The following is an 8,074-nucleotide window of genomic DNA, read 5'->3' as shown; positions in this document are numbered from 1 at the left end:
GATATACACGGTAGGAATTAATATATACATACCGTATGGTATATACAGCATTATTAAACTTTTTTTTTTATTTATAGCATTTTCAGCTTTTTCTGGCCACGCAGGACCGATAGAGGGAGAGAGGGAGAACAGGAGGAGAGGTAGGGAAGACATGCTGCAAATGGTCGCTGGGACTGGGAAACGAACCCGGGATGACCGCTTCGCGACTTTTAGTGCTAACGTAATAGTTACATAGGTCTGAACTTGAGTTGTAGAAAAACTTGTTACTCAAGTTTTTCTGTAGTAGTTAGTAGTCCAGAGGTAGTATTTCCCCAGAAGGTGGTATGGCTTACAATACCGATAGCCTGAAGCCTTGTGTAGTACATATCCAAATTTCATAAAGATCCATTCAGAAATGAGTGATTAGGAGTGATTTTGGTAAACTGTGTACAAAGAGAAACTCAGTTTTCTCATAGACTTCAATTAATTTGGCTTCCTGTTAAAGAATTTAGATCCCTGATTCACACATCCCCACATGGGGTATCATTCGAAGCCACACTCATTGGCTACAACGATCCACAATCATTTTCGAGATCGGATCTAGGTTGACGGAACTACTGCAGCCTGAGCCGGGAGTGGTATTTTGCGCAATACCGTGTACTTTGCACAAGCCTCAAATACCGGCATGTAACTCGAGAACCGCTGAACGGATTTTGTCGCTATCGACAGGCAACAAATAAGCCTTCAATTTGATATATATTATTGTATTACAAAATATGCACACCCGAGCCACTAGGGGTCGCCAAAGTGCCGGTTGCAAAAAGTCCGAAAAACATCCCATATGTGGGACGTCGCAGCTAACACAACTTGTAATATTTTCTTTTGTAAACATTCAAGGTTTTTTAGATGGCTGGGGTGTTCAAACTAAGTTTTATAGAGAGTGAGAAGGGCAGGTAAAGGAAAATGTCTTGAAAACTCCTTTCCATCAATCTTAATACAGATATGATCAGTAGGGGAGAACGGGGATAGTTGTCACACTTTTTACTCTAGTGTGAATTGCTCATCAAAACATCTTTCAATAGTCATTCCTACATTAAATTGAAGCTTAAGATGTTGGCTTGAAATGTGTATCCCTTTCATTTTCCAACGTATTGTAACAAAATCACCTATCCCATGTGTTTTAATGGGAAAATCTTAAAAAGAAGACAAGAAGGCAGAACTAAATTTGAAAGTTTAATTGCATTCACAAGTTGACAAATACATAACTTAATGCATATTAACATGAACATAAACAGGAAACACATCTTTAGGCCATCCTATATAACAAAATAAGAACACAATAAATCGGCCTAACAATAATAGCCTACACAACATGTGACAACCAACCCCAAAGAAAATGTGACGACCAACCCCAACTGGAATGTCTTGATAGCATCAAGGCTAACAGCCATCTAACAACTAGTTAGCTAGCTAACAACAATCTAAACTATAGCTATCCCGTCACACTTTTTAAGGGTAATAATTGTTTAATTATAAACCAATTGTGTAAAAGCCTAGAAGAAAAATACTGAGGAGCGGAATATTTACAAATGGACATGAAAAACACAAAGTCCTCTCACCTCAAGTTCAGCTGTTTCACTCCAAAGATGACAATGTAGGTGAACTCTTACCCCAATTCTGGACATTTAAATACCAAAATATGGGAGACGGGACCCTCTGGTGGTGAAATATAACGAATGTGACAACCTACCCGTGTGACAACGTCCCCCGTTCTCCCCCACGCATTGCTTTTTTATTAGAGTGAAATACGATAACGTTTGTCTTGCTGAGATTAAGCGATAATTTGTTACACTTAAACCAAATATCCACTTTTTTCAATTCAGCTTTAAGTAGATCTTGAAGCTCGAGTGAATTTTTATGGGACAAAAACAAATTTGTATCATCAGCCAATATGACTTTCTGCAGTATTTCAGAAGAATTAACTAAATCATTAATATAAAGGATGAAGAGTAAAGGCCCTAAATTTGATGTAATTTTTTTTTTTTTTTATTGTTGTTGTTTATATCTACATACTGTTGCCTACCATGTAAATAACTACTGAACCTATTGAGAGCCAGTCCCCTTATGCCATAATGGTGCAGTTTCCCGAGTAGAATGTTAAAGTCTATGGTGTCAAAGGCTTTTGATAAGTCCAAAAAAATACCCACTCCACATTCACCCTGATCAATGGCATAATAAATTTTTTCTATGAGGTCTAATATGTTGTACTCTTTTTTTCTGAAACCGTATTGAGAACTAGTAAGTATATGTTAAGCCTTAAGGTCCCCCGACCCTGCTTTTCTTTATCATAAATCGATCAATAGAGACCGTATTACATCTCCAATTATCATATCATGGGGTATCATTGGAAAGCCACACTCATTGGCTACAACCCTGTGCAAAGATTTTCGAGATCGCCAAATGATTGACGGAGCTAGAGCCCCGGGAGTCGGGGGTGGTAATGTGTACTTTTGCGTACTTTGGGGCACGCCTCACATATCGGCATGTAACTCGAGAACCGCTGAATGGATTTTGTCACCTGAAAGGGCAATCGACAGGCAACAAATAGGACTTTAATTCTATCTATATATTGTATTAAAAGAAATGCACACCAAAGAATCGTCCACATGTGGGCCCTTGGATGTTAAGAGGTCAATGTTTTTAAATATTTTTTTTTGTAGCCAAGAGTAAAGACCATAACCCTATCAAAAACAGTAGTCAAAGTGTATATTTTCATTTTTACCGATGTTTTATATGTTTTTATCGGAAATACAAATTTATCCGAAAATGCTAATTATCGTAAAAACCGCAAGAAATGACTAAATCCAGATTTGAACCCTGCCATTGGAAAGAGGAGCATTTTCCCTATCCATAGATGTATGATTTGGCCATAATAAGGTCAAGTTCAAGGTCAAATATGAATTTATAATTAAAGTCGATTATCATTAATTACTGTATCTACAAATACTTCTGTTTAATCATCTTCCCGCGGTTCATTTGCTTAGATTTTTTGTACACATGATCTCAATAAGGTGGTGAATGAGCTCAGTGAGCATTTTCTCGTGCCCCGTATACATTTTTGATCATCATCATCAAAATCATAAATCATAATTAATCATAATTTATTTATTCATTACAATTTACTCAGCCTAGTAACAGACACAATATTTCTGACACTGGAAATACATACCCCCAGGTCCCTAGATGTTCCTATATACCAAGAACATGCAAATTGACCTTGCAGAAGTGGAGCAATCTTCCATTTACTTAAGGCATGTACCTTTAGGCGAAAACGGCCTACAGATTAACAGGTTAATATATTCGCTTAGTCTGTTATACACAACTCTCAAATACTTTTGATAGAGCAGGTAAAACAGATATTGGTCGGTAATTACTAATACTATTTTTGTCACCTATTCTCCCAATGTTTGTCCTTTTTGGCACTGCACCATGAAGTGGGGACAAATTAATACAGTAAACGAGTGATCTGACTATAATATTAGCTATGGTGGCTAGGGATGTCCCGATCCGATCACGTGATCGGGATCGGGGCCGATCACGTGATTTTCCGAAGATCGGGATCGGCAAAAAAAAAAAAAAAAAAAAAAAAAAATGTTTTTTTTTTTTTTTTTTTTTTACTTTTTTTTTTTTATTATTCAACAAACATGACCATGTTCACGTCTTAAACTCATACTGAGGCCTTAGTTTTGGTTTTAAATTGCATATCATCATTCATTTATTTATTGTCACAGAGCAGAAGAATTTTGCCAAAACAAACCAATAGTATCCAGCTGCAGAACGGCAGACCAGCCACAATCTCAGACCCAAATAAAAAAAATGTATCCCAATTTCTCACATTACATTCACCCTGAATGTTGACGTTATCCAGGTGAAAAGTTAACTTCATAAATCATTTGATGTATAATTAAATCAAAGGAAATGCGTTTGGGTCTGAGAGTGTGGCTGGTCTGCTGTTCTGCAGCTGGATACTATTGGTTTGTTTTGGCAAAATTCTTCTGCTCTGTGTGACAATAAATAAATGAATGATGATATGCAATTTAAAACCAAAACTAAGGCCTCAGTATGAGTTTAAGACGTGAACATGGTCATGTTTGTTGAATAAAAAAAAAAAAAAAAAAAATTTGATCGGATCGGGAAATATCGGTATCGGTAGATACTCAAAATCACATGATCGGGATCGGATCGGGAGCAAAAAAACGTGATCGGGACATCCCTAATGGTGGCTATTAAGATTTTGCTGCAAATTCCATCAGCACCAGCTGTGTGAGTGTTCTTCAGCTTCATGATGATGTCATAGTTCATCACAGTCAGTCAGTTTCATGAAAAAATAGTTTTAAGATAGTTACCTGATAAACACTGTTTAAAAGAGACACCCCGTGGATGGTTGATTTTGTTCGCCAGGTCTTCACCAATGGATACAAAGTAAGTATTGAATTTATCAGAGAGATCCCGCTGAGACATGTTTGCAGGGTCAGGGAGCACTGATGGTTTTTTGTCCCTATTCAATACTTTATTTAGAACTGACCATGTCCTTTTTGAATCACCCTGGGATGCTCTTGTTCAGTATAATGATCACATTTGCTTTTTCTTATTAAATGAGTGAGCTTATTTCTATATACATTGTATTTATTTTTATACTATGATTTTTTAAATATTATTTAGGCAGTGTAAGTCAATGTGCAGATGAGGGTCTGTGCCCTATCAGTTATATTTGCATTACAATAAATATAGTTACAATAGACACTATAATCTAAACATGTACTATGAGTATGTGTACAGTATACACAGGTGCATATGCCGTGTTCTAGCGAGGAGGATGATGGAATGAAAAAGGTACAGAAAACAATTATCATTAACCCCTGGTGGTATTCACTGGAATATAATAGGGGGGGACAATATAACGGGGGGGGGGGGGGGGGGTAGTCCAAGGGGGCAGTTTTGTATCCAGATTAACACTGGTAAAGTATTTGATATATTTTCATAAACATCATGTCCTCATGAAAGTCAAATCCCCCCGTTTGCACCATGTTCTTGTTATTATGGAAATAACCTGTTTCTAGCATCCCAGGCTGTGATCTGCGTAACTGATTGAAGATCAATATTTTACACATACAGTTTACAGAATGGAGAATGTCAAGTATCTGTAAAAGTGTTATAGTATAGTTCTTTACAATCAATATCCTCCCAGAAAATGCACTTTCACATACCCAAAAACGGCACATAAAACATATTCCAAGCCCACTGTAGTAATTGTGAACGCTGTTCGCTTACATTCTGTATCCATCCCCGTGTCCTCACTACTATTTTCAAAAAGCTATTCTGAGCATAGTTGCAACAATTATTACAGTTAACAATAATCGCTTAAACCAGTAAATGTGAGTCCAATTAAACACTTGGCCCCCATAGAAAATAACTTGGATCATTTTATTGAGTAATGGTACAACAACGATTTTGTATAAAGCCATACCAAAAAGGTAAACCTATTCTCAGCATATAGTTGCACCAATTATTACAGTTAACAATAATCGCTTAAACCCATCATGTGAGTCAAATAAAACACGTGGGCCCCTAGAAATAAGTTGAATACTTTATTGAGTACTGGTACAACAGCGATTTCGTGCAAGAAAGACTCAAATTTTGTAATAAAGTCACGAAATTGGCCTATCCTCTTGATGCGGTTCTCCTCTGTCCAGCAGGTGGCGCGTGTACCTCCCGATCCTCTTCCCGGATAACCGGGTACTCCATCCCGGCTCTTCCTGCTTACCGGAGCAGAAAAAAGAAGTCAGGCGGGGAGAGGAAGCCACATTAAATCTGTGTTTCTGCACAACTGGCCCTGTGTCTGCTCTCTGGGATGCAAGGCCCTGTCTTTCTATAAGCAAACCCAAACTATTGCTAGAACACACATATCATTCCCACCGTTCTCTTTTTTAATGTCGTGAAATCCAGATCCAAAACGGTCTAATAATGGTTCTAAATCCATATTTGGATTCGGTACAATCGTTATATAAAAAGGGGGAAAAAAAGAACTAGACGTCCTCTCTCCACCCATATAGCAGCAGCGCCTGACATGAAATGTCTTAAGTGTGTAAAGAACTAAAGATGTACTCGGATAGATGTTTTGACGTCGGTATATATGTACACCAAACGAGATGTGGTTCACCTTGAGAGCCGTTTGTGTGACAAATACCAATAACTCTTATCCTCTGTAGTGTAATGGTGCTGTGGAACTAGTGTGTGTGTGTGTCGTGTCAACATGCAGCAGCAGAGAATGTCTCCCCACTGCTCTGCCTGCAACATGTCGGTGCATTAGGGGGGTGTGTCAGGCACAATGTTGAATTGTGTTCCGATGTTTGTACATGTGATCAAGTATGCCTCCTCACTGGCACTTCCTGTCTCTCCTTTAAGCCCCCTAGAGGTGTGTGTGTGTGTGTGAGAGAGAGAGAGAGAGAGAGAGAGCGAGGATGTGTGTGTGTGTGAGAGAGAGAGGGTGAGTGTGAAGAGGAGGGGAGTGAGGCGAGCAAGCATGTATGTGTGTACGTGCGTGCGTATGGTTAGGTATAGGGACAGACAACTTCTCGTCTTTCGCACATCTCCAAATATTTAATCCAATTTAATTTCGTTAGGTCTGTAAAAAAGCTCCACACAACCCAAACAAACCCAACGGCAGAGCAGAGCATAATCATTGTATTTGCATTTCTTCTCCCTCCTAACGGCCGTTACAGCCCGTTACAAGCCTCGTGACCGTGTCCCACTTCGCCGTACACACCCCTCTTGTTTTTATATATATATTAAATTTAAAAAAAAATCATATTTACATTTTAATTTTTTTTATCAAAAATATTCACAATCTAAATGTTTTTTTTGTCGGGGGGGGGGTCTTTTTTTCTCTCGTCGAGATAAGGTCAGGTTTGCACGGCGTAGTTCAATGTTAGCTGGTGAGAGAGAAAGGGAGGGAGAGAGAGAGCGAGGGGAGAGAGAGCGAGGGGTAGGGAGGGAGAGCGCGAGGGGAGAGAGGGAGAGCGAGGAGAGAGAGGGGTAGGGAGGGAGAGAGCGCGAGGGGAGAGGGAGAGAGGGGTAGGGAGGGAGAGAGCGCGAGGGGAGAGAGAGGGAGAGCGAGTAGAGAGAGCGAGGGGAGAGAGAGAGAGGGGTAGGGAGGGAGAGAGCGCGAGGGGAGAGAGAGGGAGAGCGAGTAGAGAGAGCGAGGGGAGAGAGAGAGAGAGAGGGGTAGGGAGGGAGAGAGAGCGCGAGGGGAGAGAGAGGGAGAGCGAGGAGAGAGAGGGTGAGAGAGAGAAAGAGAGAGGGAGGGAGCGAGGGGAGGGAGAGAAAGCCGTGTCTCTGCCCATCCCCCACTCTCACAAGAGGAGTGTTTCTGCTTCCACGGCTCGGAGTGAGAGACAGACAGAGAGGGGGTGGGGAGGAGAGAAGGCAGGCGGGGGAATTAGCGAGAATGTACATTGGTTGGTAGAGAGTCTCGTTTGCTGCAAGGTTTCCTTCTGTTCCCGAAAAAGATCCCATGTTGCCTTTGCTTGGGCTACACAGAATCTCGAGTTTTAAATAAGTAAGAATAACGAATTTTAGGGCAGATGTTCCCCCCCCTCGGGAATTCGTTCGTGGGTACATTCGTTCGTGGGTACATAATAATGTACTTCCCATTCTTTTCGTGGTGAGAAGTGAGAACAATAGAATGCACACGAAACGAGGGCAAAAGTCACTGAATAAATACAAAATCGTTGGGAAAATAATGAGAAAACTCGTGTTTCACCAAAAGACCCTTTCGTTCTATTCCCACCTTGCAGTGTGTGCAATAATGCAGTAGGCTGTGTGCATCCAGAACACACACACACACACACAGCCAATCCAAGCACGTTAGACTCAAGATGTAGAACTACTTTCTACTAACAAATGTCAATAAAAACGTGTGGAATAGCTATAGTACTACATTAACAAATAACACATTTTAATGTCTTATTTATTTATTTGGAATACACTGATTACTATATGATTAACGTACTCTGTGTTCGTTTTTCAATATACA

The sequence above is a fragment of the Notolepis coatsorum genome (assembly GCF_963971535.1).
Source record: "Notolepis coatsorum genome assembly, chromosome: 2".
Lineage (NCBI taxonomy): Eukaryota > Metazoa > Chordata > Actinopteri > Aulopiformes > Paralepididae > Notolepis > Notolepis coatsorum.
The sequence above is the reverse complement of the archived record's forward strand: the minus strand, read 5'-3'. Positions refer to the sequence as shown.